Raw genomic sequence first — 16,785 nt, 5'->3', positions numbered from 1 at the left:
GATCTTCATCAGCCATGAGGGGGTGGCCCTAAAAGCCCATAAACCAAACCGTATGGGAAAGGGTTGAGCAGCCTGGAAATACATCACCAACCCTGGTGACTCTGGGCCCGAACTCAGGCCCAAAGACTCAGAGTGACTCCTCTGGCGCCATCTTAGGAGCCTGGCCTGGTTGAGGAACAGAGAGTGGTGGTGGGGGGCCATGCTCTGGGTATGATTCAGAAACGGCACTGTGTAGGGAATGGAACCGCAGTACCAGAAAACACAAGGAAAGCCAGAGCCTCCACCATATGAGACACAGTCTTGCCCTGGGGCCTATGTGGCCACCCAGCCCACCTCCTGAGCCATGGACAGCAAGCTTGGCCAGCCATGCAGCTTCTCAAGGCTCACAGCTACCTTGCAAACCAGATGTTATTTTTATTCCCATTCCCATGGTCTCAAAATCAGAAAGTGGTAGAACTGGGGTTCGCACCCAGGCGTCTTTTACTCCAGATCTGTGCTTTCATGTATCCACTGCCCTCAACTTCATAACTGGGGTGGGCATGGTGGCTCAGATGATAAAGAATCTGCCTGCAGTGCAGGAGACCTGGGTTCAACCCCTTGGTCAGGAAGATCCCCTGGAGGAGGGCATGGCAACCCACTCTAGTATTCTTGCCTGGAGAGTTCCATGGACAGAGGAGCCTGGTGAGCTACAGTGCACAGGTTCACAAAGAGTCAGACGCGACTGAGCAACTAACACTTTCGCTTTCCATTGACTCAATGGACATGAGCAAACTCCGGGAGATGATGAAGGACAGGGAAGCCTAGTCTTCGATCCCTTCTGGAATTTACATTCTCTGAGTCCTTTCTTTCCACCAGCCAGACTATTCATAGGGAAGAAAATGTCCATCAAGCTCACTAGCTCTTGAGGTCAATAGCCTGGTGAGACAAAGGCCAGGAGGCCAGAGGTGGGGCCTAGCTTCCCTGCCAGACTCCTGTATTCTACCAGCACCTGAAGCCCAGTCCCTGCTATACTCGAGACCAAAGAGGTGTCCCAAAGGTCAGAAGGGGGTTCAGCTCACTTCTGCCCTGGCCCCGCCCCCACTGTCCTTCTACACTTAGGGGGCAGAGGTGGGTGTGTGGCTTTCCGAGCCCCTCTGTGAGTCTCCTTCCCAGCTCAGGCCACTCGACCATGGCATAGGACTCTGTCTAAAGATTATTCTAAACAGTGACGGCCATCCCACTGTCATGCCAGACCCTGAAGGGTGTCTTTCAGGTTCACCCAGGCCCTCCATTGCTGTTTTTATTTTTTTTAAACTTTCTATTTTGTATTGGGATATAGCCAATTAACAGTGCTGTGGTAGTTTCGGGTGAACGTCAAAGGTGTCAGCTGTATGTATACATGTATCCATCCTCCCCCAAACTTACCTCCTGTCCAGGCTGCCGCATAACACTGAGCAGAGTTCCCTGTGCTCTACAGTAGGTTCCTGTTGGTTATCCATTTAAAATATAGCAGTGTGTACACGTCCATCCCAAACTCCCTATCTCTTTCCCCTCAACCATTAGTTCATTCTCTAAGCCAACGAGACTATTTCAGATGAATCATGTAAGATTACCAAAGGATGAACAAAAGATAAAACAGGTATGTTTGGTGAAATTAATGTATACATTTAAATTTTGAAATGCACAATATAAAGAAGGCCACAAAATTGCATGTGCTTATTAGCACGTTGCTGTTTTCATTAGCTGACACACACCCGGGTAAATTTCCCTTCTCTCAATTGCTGGCATTGATCAGGGCTAGAGGAGCACAGAAATCAGAATGCAGTTAGAAGTTATCTCAGATAATTCACACCTGGAGAGAAGCTGCCTGAGACAGCTCTGAACTTTGGGAAGACTCTGGAAAGTTGAAAACCATACAGGGAATGAAAAGAAATTCCTGAGATTTAATCCCAAGATGCTTGCATCAGTTTCTAAATCTTCACTATTCCAATTTGACATCTCCGAAGCTCAAAGAACAAAAACATCATTAACGTGGACTTTAGTTTTTTTGGAAACCCAGGAGGTTGGGACTCTCAGATGCACAGAGTATCTGGCTCAACGTGTTGGGACTCTCAGATGCACAGAGTATCTGGCTCAACGTGTCCCTGAGAGACCTCTAACCTGTGAATGTGGGGGAGGTGAGAAGTGGATTTGGGGGAGGGCTGATGGTTGGTCCCTGAGTTCTCTAGGGAAGGTCACTCAGGAAGTCTTGGTTTGGGCACCCCATCTTGCTGCTGCATCTCCCCAGCAGCAGCTGAGGTGCAGCCCTTGAACCTGCCCACATCAGAAGGGGCCGGCCCCACCTCCCCCGCTGCTGCTCCCTGTGCAGACTCACACATCTGCAATCTCCACCCCAGCAGGGGCCCGGAATGTTTGCAGCCTTGGAAATAGTCAGAATGTGCTAAAAATGCAGTGACAACAGTCGTATTTGGGGGATATTTTTAAGGGTAATTGGATCTGAGAGTCATTAGTGCCAGAAATGCGGGTGTCATCTTATTTTAAAAAACAAGGTGTCGTATCACCAGATGCTCCCGCCGACACCTAAGACCATGTCATCAAACAAGCACAGCCCTGGTGACTCCTGAGTGCTGGGGACACAGATCCTGGTGGGCGTCCACATTGGGTCCCATGTCTTCACAGTTCTAACTTGGACAGAGAGCCTGGTGTGAGGAGAATGAGCTCCTAACTCATTGCTTCTCTTTCCACATTTCCCATGAGACCCACCCCAGGGAAGGGCGATGTTTGGGGCCCTCTGGGCATGAAGGCACAGTCAGCAAAGGGGGCCCCACATGGAGCAGGGGTGGTTGAACCCTCTGGCCAGTGTCTGAAGCATTCAGACCTTAGTACATGTGAAGATGTAAAATAAAGTAGGAAAAGACATGGGGAGTACCGGAAGAGGATGTCCACACATCGGGAACAGGAATCTGAGACTTCTGTGATGGGTAACTCTCCTCAGAGACCGGAGGAAAGCTGCAGGAGTGCGGTCAGAGCATGGAGCGGGACCCATATAGTGTGGGCCTTAAAAATCTTTGTAAGGTCATTGGCTTTTGCCCTGGGTCAGATAAAAGGTCACTGTGGGGTTTTGAACAGAGAGATGACAGCATCTGACTTACATTTTACCAGGCTGTTGGGTTAGTTTTCTGTTGCTGCTATAATGAATTTGGTGGCTTAAAAATTGAAGTATATAGTTCATTTACAATGTTGTATTAATTTCTGCTACACAAAAATTTATTAGGTTGTATACACACACACACACACACACACACACATATATATATATTGTCTTCTTTTTTAGTACTCTTTTCCATTATGGTTTATCATAGGGTATGAATATAGTTCTCTGTGCTATATAATCGGACCTTGTTGTTTATCTAGTCTATCCATAAAAGCTTACATCTACTAACTCCAGCCTCCTCCTCCTTCTCTCCCCCAATCCCCTCCCCCTTGGCAGCCACATGTATGTTCTCCACATTCGTGAATCTGTTTCTGTTTTAGGTATAGATTCATTTGCATCATATTTTAAATCCACATATGAGTGAGTTCGTATGGTATTTGTCTTTCTCTTTCTGACTTACTTCATTCAGTACGATAGTGGCATCATGCTGCTGCAAAGGGCATTGTTTTGTTCTTTTTTATGGCCGAGTAGTATTCCGCCGTATATAGGCACTACATCTTTACCCATTCATCTGTCAGTGGACAGTCAGGTTCTTCCATGTCTTGGCTATTGCGAATAGCGCTGCAGTGAACCCTGGGGTGCATGTGTCTTTTTGAAGTAGCCATAGTTTTCTATCCATATGGATAGTTTTATAGAAAACTATCCATAGTTTTCTCTGGACATATTCCCAGGACTGGGATTTCTGGATCATATGGTAGCTCTATTTTTAGGTTTCTGAGGAAGCTCTATACGGTTTTCCATAGTAGCTGTACCAACTTATATTCCTACCAACAATTTCAGAGGGTTCCCTTTTCTCTACACCCTCTCCAACACTTGTTTTTTGTAAATTTTTTGATGATAGCCCTTCTGACTGGTGTGAGGTGGTACCTCTTTGTAGTTTTGATATGCATTTCTCTAATAATTAGAGATATTAAGTATCTTTTCATGTGCTTTTTGGCCAACTGTATGTCTTCTTTGGAGAAATGTCTATTTAGATATTCCACCTATTTTTTTTTTTTGATTGTGTTGTTTGTTTTTTTGATGTTGAGCTGCATGAGCTGCTTATATATTTTGGAGGCTAATCCCTGGTTGGTCATTTCATTTGCAAATATTTTCTCCCATTCTGAGGATTGTATTTTTGTTTCATTTAGGTTTCCTTCCACATCCTTGAATAATGACAATAAAAACAAAAACAAACAGATGGTACCTAGTTAAACGTAAAAGCTTTTGCAGTGTAAAAGAAACCATATACAAAATGTAATTTTCTTTTTTGGTGGTGTCTTTGTCTGGTTTGGGTATCAGGGTGATGGTCGCTTCATAGAATGTCTTTTGGAGTGTTCCCTCCTTTTCAGTTTTTTGGAAGAGTTTGGGAAGACTCGGTATAAGTTCTTCTTTGTATGTTTGGTAGAATTCATCTGTGAAGCTGTCTGGTCCTAAACTTTTGTTCATATGGATTTTTAAAATTTAAGATTCTATTTCACTTCCAGTGATCAGTCTGTTCAAATTATCTATTTCTTCTTGATTTGATTTTGATGGGCAGTAGGTTTCTAGAAACTTGTTCATTTCTTCTAGGTTGTCAAATTTGTTGGCATAGATTGTTCATAGTATTCCTTTATGTGTTTTTTTTTTTTTTATTATTGTGATATCGGTTGTTACATCTCCTTTTTCATTTCTTATTTTGTTTACTTGGGTTCTTGCTTTCCTTCTTAGGGAGCATGGCCAGAAGTTTGTCAATCTTTTCTACTCTTTCAAAGAACCAGTTCTTGGTTTTATTGATTTTTTCCCCCATTTTTAAAATCTCTATTTTATTTATTTCTTCTCTGATCTGTAGTATTTACTTCTTTCTGCTGACTTTCAGTTTTGCTTGTTCATCTTTTTCTAATTTTTAGAAGTCGTGTGTGTATGTGTGTGTGTGCTAAGTCGCTTCAGTTGTGTCTGACTCTATGCAACTCTGTGGACCATAGCCCGCCAGGCTCCTCTGTCCATGGGATTCTCCAGGCAAGCACACTGGAGTGGGTTGCCATGTCCTCCTCCAGAGGATCTTTCTGACCCAGGGATTGAACCCTCACCTCTTACATTTCCTGCATTGGCAGGCATGTTCTTTACCACTAGTGCCACCTGGGAAGCTCCTTTTAGGGTAAGTAAATAACAAAAATTTATTATCTCCCACTCGTTTGGGTCAGAAGTAGGACATGGTCTCACCAGGCTAAAGTCACGGTGCTGGTGCCGGCGCTGTGCTCTTGTCTGGAGACCCTGGGGACGCTTGGCTTCCTCATTCAGTAAGGGTTTGGCAGGATGTGCATTGATGAAGTTGTAGGACTGAGGTCCTGTTTTCTTTCTGACTCCTGATTGGGACTGCCGTTTGCTCCTCAAGCCCATTCTTCTGTCTAGAATGGAGGTTCCTGTATCTCAGAGCCGAAAACAGACGTGGAATTCTTCTCATGATGCCTCTCCTCTGTCCTTCTTCCGCTGTCATGTCTCTCTCTGTCCACAGCTGGAAAGGTTCTCTGATTTTATAGACCCATGTGATTAGATTGGGCCCACCCAGATAATTCAGGGTGATCTCTCTGTCCTTAATCACATTTGCCAAATCCCTTTTGCCAGGTGAGGCAACATATTTCCCAGTTGCAGGGATTAGTGAGTGAGCATCTTTGAGGGGATAGCAGTATTATTTCGCCTCCCATGGCAATGGGAGATGGATGAGATGGTGGTGGGTGGGGGACAAAGGGTGGAAGCTGCATGGACAGGAGGATGCCAGGGCAATGCGCCACTGAGAGGGAGTGCTGGCTTGGCCTAGGCTTGTAGGATGGCAGAGGAGCAAAGTGATCAGATAACGTGCTTCTTCTGAAGGTAGAACTGACAGCTTCTGTTGTGAGGTTGGGTGTGGCATGCATGAGAAACCAAGCAGTCAAACTCCGTGACTCTTCCATTTTGGCCGTAGTCATGGGAAGGATGAACATCTAGCTGCCTGGCACAGGGGAGACTGTGAGAGAAGTGGGTTTAGTGTTTGGCAGGTGGGGAGGGACTCAGGATTTCTAAGAATTCCTGTTTCCTGACAAGTCTTGTGCAGCTTAGGGAGACAGAAAGATGGGGAATATTATGAAGGAACTGACCTGCACGCGCCATGGGCTGAGATCACCAGCATAGCAGTTTCCATTGATGAGGGCCAGTTATCTGCCAAGTAGTGCGGAAGGGACTTTATGACATCAGTTCGGTCTGACGTTGGGTCTCTGTGGCAGGAGGCTGACCACTACCCAGTACAGCCTTGCTGTCTCAGCCCTCATAGAGCTTTGGGTCTTACCGAGAGGTCAGAGCCAAGTGCAGACATGACTAACTTCCAGGGCCAAGCTGCAGCTACCTGGTGCTGGCAAGGGGCCCCAGGTGAGAGAAGCTGAGGGCTGCCTTCCCTCCAGACAGGCCTGTGAGAGTACAGTCCTGGGCTCCTTGGGAAGTGCCCACCCCCGCCACTCCGCCACTCAGCCAGTGGCTCTGCTCTTCCATATTTAGTGATTTGGTGGCTGTGGTACCCTGTCGGTGTTTGTGATTTCCTGTGTTGGGTCCTGGACAACTGGTGTCCACAGGTGTCTGCGTCCGACTGTGATCCCTCTTGCTTAATCGTCATGGTTCCTCAGGTCACTGTCCAACATCTCCCACGTCTGGTGTCCACATTCTCTCATGTCTGGAGTTTTCCCCTGAAGCAGCCAGCATGCTACCCAGCATCTGGTGACTTCCTTCTGGGAGCACAGGGAGGAGGCTAGTGGGAGCCAGCCTGGATTTCTGGAGGGGCTCCTTACCCCGCAAAAGGAGGAGTCTTGTGTGTGGGCGGTGAGAAGGCTGCCTCTGAAGGTTGCTTGGTCGTTTCCTCTGTTCCAGATGGGAAGCCGAGGGGCTTGGGAGGACACCCTCGTCCAGACGCCCGCAGGAGCTGAGGGCCTCGCATGGCGCTACTCAGGGCCATTGCCCGGGTGGCTTCTTTTCTTTTTTATTAAACTTTTTATTTTGTGTTTTGGTATAGTTGATTAACAAACAATGTTGTGATAGTTTCAGGTGAGCAGTGAAGGAACTCAGCCATATATTTATATTTATCTACCTACCTACCTACCTACCTATCTATATCCATTCTCCCCCAACCTACCTGCCTCAGGCAGCTTCTCTTCCAGGTCCTTCTCCTGCTTTGAGGGGCGGGAGGCGTGACTCCAAGTCAGGCGTGCTCCGGCTTGTCCTCTGTGCCCCCAGGCTCCTCCTCATGACACACCTCCTCCTCCAGGTCTCCCTCATCCTCCTCCATCAGCACCACTCACCTCCCCTTCCTCCTTGACCAGGTTCCTCTAACTCAGGTCCCTCCTCCTCCTCCTCTTGTTTCTTCTCCTTCTTGTGCAGGCTGTAGGGGTAGTTGAGGCTGGTTGGGGGGTAGCATTAAGTGCCCACAAGCTGCCTGGGCCTTGTGGTGGTAGGGGGGCAGCGAGGCGGGCGCCCTGATGGCCATCCTGATGCAGGTTCCTGGTTCCCAGGGAGGGCACCTGGAGACCTGACTGCCTTTGTAGGGGGACCCTTGGGGCAGAGACTGCCTTGAGAGCATTCTGTAAGTGGAGGGGACCATCTCAGAGGAAGGCCTGTGACTGTGACCTTCACGGGGCTCCTTTTGTTGGGCTATGTGGTAAGTAATGTCATTAAGATGAATGTGTGTTTTGGTAAAGGGTGTAAATATATGAATAGTGTCCTCTCTAGCCTCATATATCACCCTGTGTTTATTTTGTGCATAAGCTAGAAGGCATGCATTGCTATTTGGGGCTCTGAGTTTTAAAGTACATTAAAGGAGTTTACTGAAAACTCTTGGCAAACAGATAAAATACAATTACTCTAATTCCCAAGGCATTGCAGACACAGTGTCCTGAAAACCTGCAGTGTAATAATTCACAGGGAGCCGTGGCAGGCGCCCTTTGAGGCATCGGAGATGCTGCTTTTGTAAACTTCAGAGGCGGCCAAGCGCTGTCCCTTGGGAGACCCACATTCCGTGTTTTATTAACCTCCCTGTTTCTGGCTGAGGAGCTACAGGGGGAATCTGGCCGGCAGGAACTGGCTCCTGCCCTCATGAGCTTTTCTCGGGTCACCATATCAAGGGAAGCAGGGAATGAGATGTTCCATTTTCTTCTGGCTGTAACCTTCCCCGTCTATGTGTTATTTAGTAGCAGGCTATGCTGGTTAGTTGCCTTGCATGATGGGAAATTCTCCTTGTCCACAAAGTAGGCAGGACTCTTAGCCCCTTACTGGGAAATGGAGGTTTTTGGTGGGATACCTGGAAGAAAGATAGTAGTGCTCAGGTTTTCACCTTCCCAGAGGATTTGAGGTTGATTTCTAAGCTCTACAGAGGGGACACAGGACAAACTGTGATGCAGAGGTGGAGCCCCCATGGGGCTTGAGCAAGATCCCATAAGTGCTCTGCTCTGCCTTGCTTCCCTCACTTGCCAGGGAGATGGAAAATACCCCCGGGGCCTACAGACTTTAGGTACTGCTGAGCAACTGGCATCCTGTTCCCAGGAGAGGCACCAGTGTCGTTCTCCACAGCTGAGGAGACCCTGGGCCCATATGAGGGGGAGGCTTGGTGGACAGTGTGTGACTTAGATTTTGGGCATCTCCATGATGAGCAATGAACAACAACTAGAGGGTCAGAACTTTGGGGGCCCTGGACCCTTGCTTCTTGGAGATGAAACAGTGGATGGGCCTTCCTTGAGCAGGGCTTCTTCCTGGCACCCAGTCCCGAAGCTCCCAGTCCTGGACCACCCTTCAAAGCTGGGCTGGGTCTACTGTGTTGAAGATCATGGGCAGGGCCAGAGCATTTGTGCAGGGCGAGCAGGGGCCTCTCAGAGGTGGTGTGTACAGTGGGGAGAGGCAATCGGAGGGCAGGGTGGGTGAAGGCTTGTGTGGCTTGCTCAGAACTTTGTGACTTAGTTCTCAGAGTAGAGCAGACCCCTTGGGAGAAGGGCCTTCCGTGGACATTGAACACTGCATCAAAGAGATGGCTCAACAGCCAGACCCCAATCGGTTGCATGAGCTGAAATACTAGGGGCCTGAGGAAGGAGTCAGGTGGGATGAAAGTTTAGAGAAGATTTCTGGAACCTAACTTCTACCTGCTCAGTAGTTCACTGCAATATTTCATCCTTGCCGGTGTTACAAAAATATGATAATAGTAAACAGCTCCCCAAACAGCAACACGTAGGGTTTATAAAGCAGACACTTCCAGGGCACTCCCAGAGCTGGTGAAAGCCTGGAGAGAATCTGGTACCTGTAGCCACCTGGCTGGCAGGCCTCACACGCTGCCCTTTGGAGGGTGGCCCCAGGGCCTCCAGCCAGAGTCTGGCTTTGATGTCTCGAAACTCAGAGGCTTGTTTTCTTTTTCATTAAGCCTGTTTGTGAGGCTTCCAGCAGCAAGCGAGTCTTACCCAATCCTGTCACATAGCACATATGGCCTCGGAGTCGGGCGTCCTGCTTGGAGCCCAGGCAGGGCCCCATTGGGTGTGGGGATGGGGAAAACTCCAAGTGGTCCACATGGACTCAACCTGGACCTTCTTCCAGTGCCAAGTTCACAGAGGCTGGGTAAATTGATAGCTTTGGCTGAGATTTAATTGCTCGGATAGAGCAGTATGTGAAGTCTCTTGTGGGACATAAGAGAAATTAGACCTGCTTAACTGGGCTGACCCCTGCTCATAAGCCACCGCCACTGTTCACAGGCGCCCTCTTCCTCCACCAGGGAGACTCTGTGAGTGGTATTGTTTACAGTAGCTGTTCGACGGGGCTGCTTATTAATCTAACATTAGTTACGGTGGTTAAGCTTTTAGAGATAATGAAATGTAAATGTGCCTCCAGAACTCGCCACGTTCCCCGAAACCGAACACATTCGTGAAGAAAAATTGTTGGGTAAAATGACTACGAATATTAATCGTGTGGATTTACACCCTCTACAGATGGCAGTGCAGATGCTGGGTAGAGTTAGGATGCTGGCTGGCGGGAAAGGGGAGCCGGGCTTGCCTTGCTCTTCTAGCTGGGAGGGTTGCCCTCAGTGGCCACCGAAAAGTCTCACGGGAGTTTCACTGGGGCCAGTGGTGGGGTGGGGCCTCAGCTTGACTCTGAGCTCTGCTCTTCACCAGCTACCCAACCAGGGTCCCTGGGTGGTCTGCCCACCTGTGTCCCTCCACTGGTCCCTGCACATTTACCCTGATCACCTCCCTCCTCTGCAGCCCCCTCGCACTCAAAGTCAGAAAGAGCCAGTGATGTTTATTTTTTAACCAACAGTAGTTAATTGTTGAGTGCCTATGCATGCCAGGCACCACGCCAGGCGTCGAGGTTACTCTCACTCATGGAGCTGACATCCCAGCAGTTAGCAAATAATCACCAAGTAGCTGTGCAGTTACTGACTGTGAGAAGGGCCGCCAAGACAAAGCAAGGAGAGTGATAGGCGATCATAATATGATGGCAGAAGGAATAATGGCTGACACTGGGCTTCCCTGACAGCTCAGTTGGTAAAGAATCTGCCTGCAGTGCAGGAGACCTTGGTTCGATTCCTGGGTTGGGAAGATCTGCTGGAGAAGGGATAGGCTACCACACCAGTATTCTTGGGCTTCCCTTGTGGCTCAGCTGATAAAGAATCCACCTGCACTGTGGGAGACCTGGGTTTGATTCCTGGGTTGGAAAGATCCCTGGAGAAGGGAACAGCTACCCACTCCAATATTCTGGCCTGGAGAATTCGCAAAGACTTGGACATAACTGAGTGACTTTCACTTTCACAATTATTTACTAGGCTTCCCAGGTGGCTCAGACAGTAAAGAATCTGCCTGCAAAGGAGGAGACCCAGGTTCCATCCCTCAGTAGGGAAGATCCCCTGGAGAAGGGAATGGCAATCCACTCCAGTAGTCTCGCCTGGGGAATCCCATGGAAAGAAGAGCCTGGTGGGCTATATAGTCCACAGGATCACAAAGAGTCAGACACGACTGAGCAACTAACACTTTCACTTTCACAATTATTTACTATGCAACTGAGCGACTTCACTTTCACTTTTCACTTTCATGCGCTGGGGAAGGAAATGGCAACCCACTCCAGTGTTCTTGCCTGGAATCCCAGGCACGGGGAAGCCTGGTGGGCTGCCATCTATGGGGTTGCACAGAGTTGGACACAACTTAAGCGATTTAGCAGCAGCCACATGGCTCAAAACACTTTCAATGGATTATGTCCTTGATCCTCCTAACTGCGCTATGAATTCCATTTCACAGATGAGGAAACAGAGGTTCAGAGAGGTTAAATAACTTGCCCTTGGTCACAAAGCTGGTAAGCAGCACACCTGGGATTTGAATCAGGAGTCTGATCCCAAATTCCCTGCTGCTACCCACTATGCAGATACGCAGATGACACCACCCTTACGGCAGAAAGGGAAGAGGAACTCAAAAGCCTCTTGAGGAAAGTGAAAGAGGAGAGTGGAAAAGTTGGCTTAAAGCTCAACATTCAGAAAACGAAGATCATGGCATCTGGTCCCACCACTTCATGGGAAATAGATGGGGAAACAGTGTCAGACTTTATTTTGGGGGGCTCCAAAATCACTGCAGATGGTGATTGCAACCATGAAATTAAAAGACACTTACTCCTTGGAAGGAAAGTTATGACCAACCTAGATAGCATATTCAAAAGCAGAGACATTACTTTGCCAACAGGTCCGTCTAGTCAAGGCTATGGTTTTTCCTGTGGTCATGTATGGATGTGAGAGTTGGACTGTGAAGAAGGCTGAGCACTGAAGAATTGATGCTTTTGAACTGTGGTGTTGGAGAAGACTCTTGAGAGTCCCTTGGACTGCAAGGAGATCCAACCAGTCCACTCTGAAGGAGATCAGCCCTGGGATTTCTTTGGAAGGAATGATGCTAAAGCTGAAACTCCAGTACTTTGGCCACCTCATGCAAAGAGTTGACTCATTGGTAAAGACTCTGACACTGGGAGGGATTGGGGGCAAGAGGAGAAGGGGATGACAGAGGATGAGATGGCTGGATGGCATCACTGACTCGATGGACGTGAGTCTGGGTGAACTCCGGGAGTTTGTGATGGACAGGGAGGCCTGGTGTGCTGCGATTCATGGGGTTGCAAAGAGTCGGACACAACTGAACGACTGAACTCAACTGAACTGAACCACTATGCTCCATTGCTTTAGAAAAGAAAGAATAAATTTGGGTGATACAGGATAGGGAAGACTTCTCAGAGGAAGCCATGTGTAAACTGGACCTGAGAAATGAACTGGCCAGGTGGGAAAGCCCTCGAGAGGAGAGAGCTTGGTGTCTAGTGGGAGCTATCAACACCCGCAAGGCCAAGGCTGGGAGTGCTGGCCCATGTGGTGCAATTCAGTTTCATGGGGACTCTGGGGCTAGTGAGTTCTGAATCCTTATCTTACAAGTCACAGGAAGCTGTGTCAGGGTTTTGAGCAGGGGGTTGACAAGAACCAATCCTTCTTTCCCTACTTAATTCCCCAGTGAGGCGATGAGCCTCACTTACAGAGGGTCGGTTTCATAAGCTGGCATTTGGTCTGTAGGTAGAGCATCTAAACTGAGGGCCGACTGGGTGCAGAGAAGGCATCTGTCAGCTCCACTTTCAGACTCTGAAGAGGCAGGGGAGAGTTGGGGCTTGTTACACTCAAGGTGGTGTGGCCCCCCGTGGGGCAGATGTGTATGTGTGAGAGAGAGAGAGGAGGAGGGCGGGAGATGCCTTTTGAGATAAGACAGTTGGTGAAGGCATTAGGCATGGGCATGCACATTTATCTCTGAGGTAGCTGTGGCCAGGCAGTGGCTTATTTGAAAGATTACAGCCCTGAAGATAGAAACACATTGGTCAGCATTGACCTGTGGTTTATGAGCCCCAGGACCCATGCCCCTTAGAGGAGAATGACTCCATTTATTGCAGAGAAGGAAGCATCCTTTCTCTTAAAAAGGAAAAGGCTGTAATGCATGTCTTGGGAGCTACACTGCACTTAAAGCAGGAGGAGACGGGGACTCAGGAAGCATCTGATTCTGCCCTAGGGTAGGCTCTTAGGTGGGAAGATTTTGGTTGGCATATTATTTTATCAAGCTCAGGGAGAAGGCCAGGGTCTGAGATAGTGATCAGAGTAGGTAGAGAGCTGGAAATGTACAACATACTTATCTCAAAAAATAGAAATACACCAGTGGGTTAGTTGAAGAGATGAAAGGGAGTGAATTCACAAGCTGTAAGAAGGTGGAAATCTGGGAAGATTTCTTGGAGGAAAATTCCTCCTGGAGGAATCCCTTCCTTCCTTCCTGGAGGAGGCAGGCCTTGAGCTGGACTTTAAAGCCCTGAAAGCCCTTGTAGAGACCTGGCCCTGGGGAAAGTTCCTGCTTGTGTTGAAGCCTCATGAGGTTCTAGGAGGCAAGGTTCAAATAACAGCCCTCAGGACTCAGTCCAGGCTTCTCATTCTGTGCCATGCTTTGGCGAGTAGTCCCCACCTGTAGGCCTCTACAGGTGGGGACCACTCAAGCCATGAGTTCCTACATGGATTGAGGGGTCTGTGGAAAAGAAGGCTAGAGGACTGCTGTGTTTAAGCAAAATAAGAGACTTAATTTGCTTATTTAAGCAAATAAGATTGTCTCATCAAGAGTGGAGGCAGTGATGGATCTGAGGGGGCCCCAAAGACAGCCCCAGTCACCCCTTAGCTCTGTTACTGTTTTCATGGTCTGCTCTGAAGCCATTGCTAGGCTGAGGAGTGCTCCTCAATACCAGCCTTCTCTTTTGTTCTTACGTCCAAGGACAGACTTATACATTTTTAATTCCCCCAGGGCTATTCTTGACCTAGCACAATCTCCATTTTTCTATATCTATCCAGATCCCAGCGATCCTTCAGGACTTTTCCCCAGGGTTTCTTCCTCCCCTCACCATGAGCTCCACAAGTGCAGAGATACACAATTTCATTCCCTGGTGTTTTCTTAGCTTATAGATCAGGGTCTGGCATGTAGTGAGTGCTCAGTGGATAAATATGGAATGAGTGAATGAAGCTTTCCTATCCTTCCAGCCCTGGATTTTTATGACCCTCAGCTGGCAGTTGTAGTGTTCATTCCTGTGGTGGGTTGAATAGTGCCCCCCCCTCTCCAATTCATGTTAACCAGGAACATCAGAATATAACCTTATTTGGAAATAGGGTCTTTGCAAATGTAAATAGTTAAGGATCTTGAGATAAACTGATTCTGGATCTAAGATGGATCTAAGTGAAAGTGAAAGTGAAGTCGCTCAGTCATGTCCGACCCTTTGTGACCCCGTGGACTGCAGCCCACCAGGCTCCTCTGTCCATGGGATTTTCCAGGTAAGAGTACTGGAGTGGGTTGCCATTTCCTTCTCCAGGGGATCTTCCCAACTCAGGGATCAAACCCAGGTCTCCCGCATTGTAGGCAGACGCTTTACCATCTGAGCCAACAAGGAAGTTAGGATGGATCTAAGATGGGCCCAAATAAGACTGGCTTCTTATATGAAGCTGCTGCTGCTAAGTTGGTTCTGTTGTGTCCAACTCTGTGTGATACCATAGACGGCAGCCCATCAGGCTCCTCTGTCCCTGGGATTCTCCAGGCAAGAATACTGGAGTGGGTTGCCATTTCCTTCTCTAATGCATCAAAGTGAAAAGAGAAAGTGAAGTTGCTTAGTTGTGTTTGACTCTTGGCGACCCCATGGACTGTAGCCTACCAGGTTCTTCCGTCCATGGGATTTTCCAGGCAAGTGTACTGGAGAGGGGTGTCTTACATGAAGAGAAGACACAATAATACACAGGGAAAGAAGCCATGTGAGGATGGAAGCAGAGACTGGGTTGATGCGTCTAAAAAGCCAGGGAACTCCAAAGATTGCTGGCAACTACCAGAAGCTGTGAGAGAAAAGGCGTGCGACAGATGCTCCTGTATAACCTCCAGAAAGAGCCAACCCTGACTACACCTTGGTTTTGGACTTCTGCCTCTTGAATTGTGAGAGAATACATTTCTGCGGTTTCATGTTATCTGGTTCATAGAACACTAATATGATCCCTATTGTCAATATTCCTAATGTAATATTGTGTATTACAATATATTGTAATATCTCACTCCCTTCTAAAGCAAGGGCTTGGTCAGGGAGCGAGTCTGAGTCACTGCCATAGGCCTAGTGCCTAGCTTGTTGGGTAACTGATCACTGTGGTTGTCAGTGACTGAGGGGAATCCCAGAATGCAGGATTTTTAGAGCGAGAATAGGGATGCGTGCATGTTCAGCCACTTCAGTGGTATCTGACTCTTTGCCACCCTATGGACTATATACCCTGCCAGGCTCCTCTGTCCATGGGATTCTCCAGGCCAGAATATGGAGTGGGTTGCCATGCCCTCCTCCATGGGGTCTTTCCAATTCAGGGATGAAACCTGCATCTCCTGTGTCTCTTACTTTGTAGGTGGATTCTTTACCCGTGAGCCATCATGGAAGCCCAGAATCGGGATAGTCCTGGGCAAAGCAGGATGACTGGTCACCAGCAAGCAGGCTGTCTGGCACGGGGTCAGCGCCTGGAGGCGGTGGCAGTTGTGTCTTGAGTGTGGGAGTGGGTCGGGCCATGTGCAGGTGGTATGTGCAGAGAGTTTGTGCGAGATGAGCCTGGAGCCAGACAGAAGAGAACTGAAGAACAGGAAATTCACTCTGGGGAATAGGCAGCCACAGTAGGTCTCTGAGAGCTGTAGGGCTTTTCTTGAGAGACCTGGGGATTCCTGTGCTGGAATCCCTGTGGGCTCCCTCTAGGCCTGCTCTCTGGAGGCCCAGGTACTTTGCCTCCAGGAGTTCTCCCACAGGCCTCCCGGGAGCCCGTTTCCCACCCCCAGGCTGCTGCCGGCACCTGCTGAAACCAAGTGCAGAGAAAACCTAGGCGTGCCCGTGGTCACCCTTCCCCCTATTTGAATATACTGAATGGAGCTGATTGCCTAAATTGAAGGTATTATAGTATAATGATTGTTATAATTAAAACTATTATCATCTGAAAGAAACCAGAACATGGGAAACCACGGCAAAGACTTTTAAAGCTTTTAAAGCATGTTTCTGAACCAGATAAAAGCTCCTTTGTGTGGAGTGTTTTAAAGAGAGGGAGTCTCTGAGTGGGCACCTGTGGGCTCTGAAATGCAGCCTGGTCCTCCACGAGCGGGGTGGGGGTGGCAGGGATTTTCAGCCAGGGCTGGCAGCTGCCCCATTGGCCCGGACCTGATGTGCTGCCCTCAGCATTGTGGGCGCAGGAGGATCCACTTTGAGGGTCCAGGCTGGGTGGGGATCTGACAGAGGAGCAGCGTTCTGAATGTGGTGCCTGTCAAAATAGACATATTACACTGCCTCCCACATTTGGGAAGGACAGTCTGGCTCTGGCTGGAGAAAGAGGGACAGTGTCTGGGCCTGAAGGTGTGAGGCCTTGAGGGTCTCCAGATGGCAGTAGGGGGCAGACAAGCATCATAGAGTGGCAGGCTCAGGGGAGGGCTCTCAGTGGGCTCTAGACTTGGTTGACAGGAGCCCCCTCTGCTCATAGGACTGGGCTCCCGGATGCCCAGGAGGATGTGGAGCTGGAGACAGCTTGAGAGGAGTTGGGGCTGGAAGAG

The sequence above is a fragment of the Bos javanicus genome, chromosome 7, assembly GCF_032452875.1.
Source record: "Bos javanicus breed banteng chromosome 7, ARS-OSU_banteng_1.0, whole genome shotgun sequence".
NCBI lineage: Eukaryota > Metazoa > Chordata > Mammalia > Artiodactyla > Bovidae > Bos > Bos javanicus.
This window is presented reverse-complemented; position numbering follows the sequence as displayed.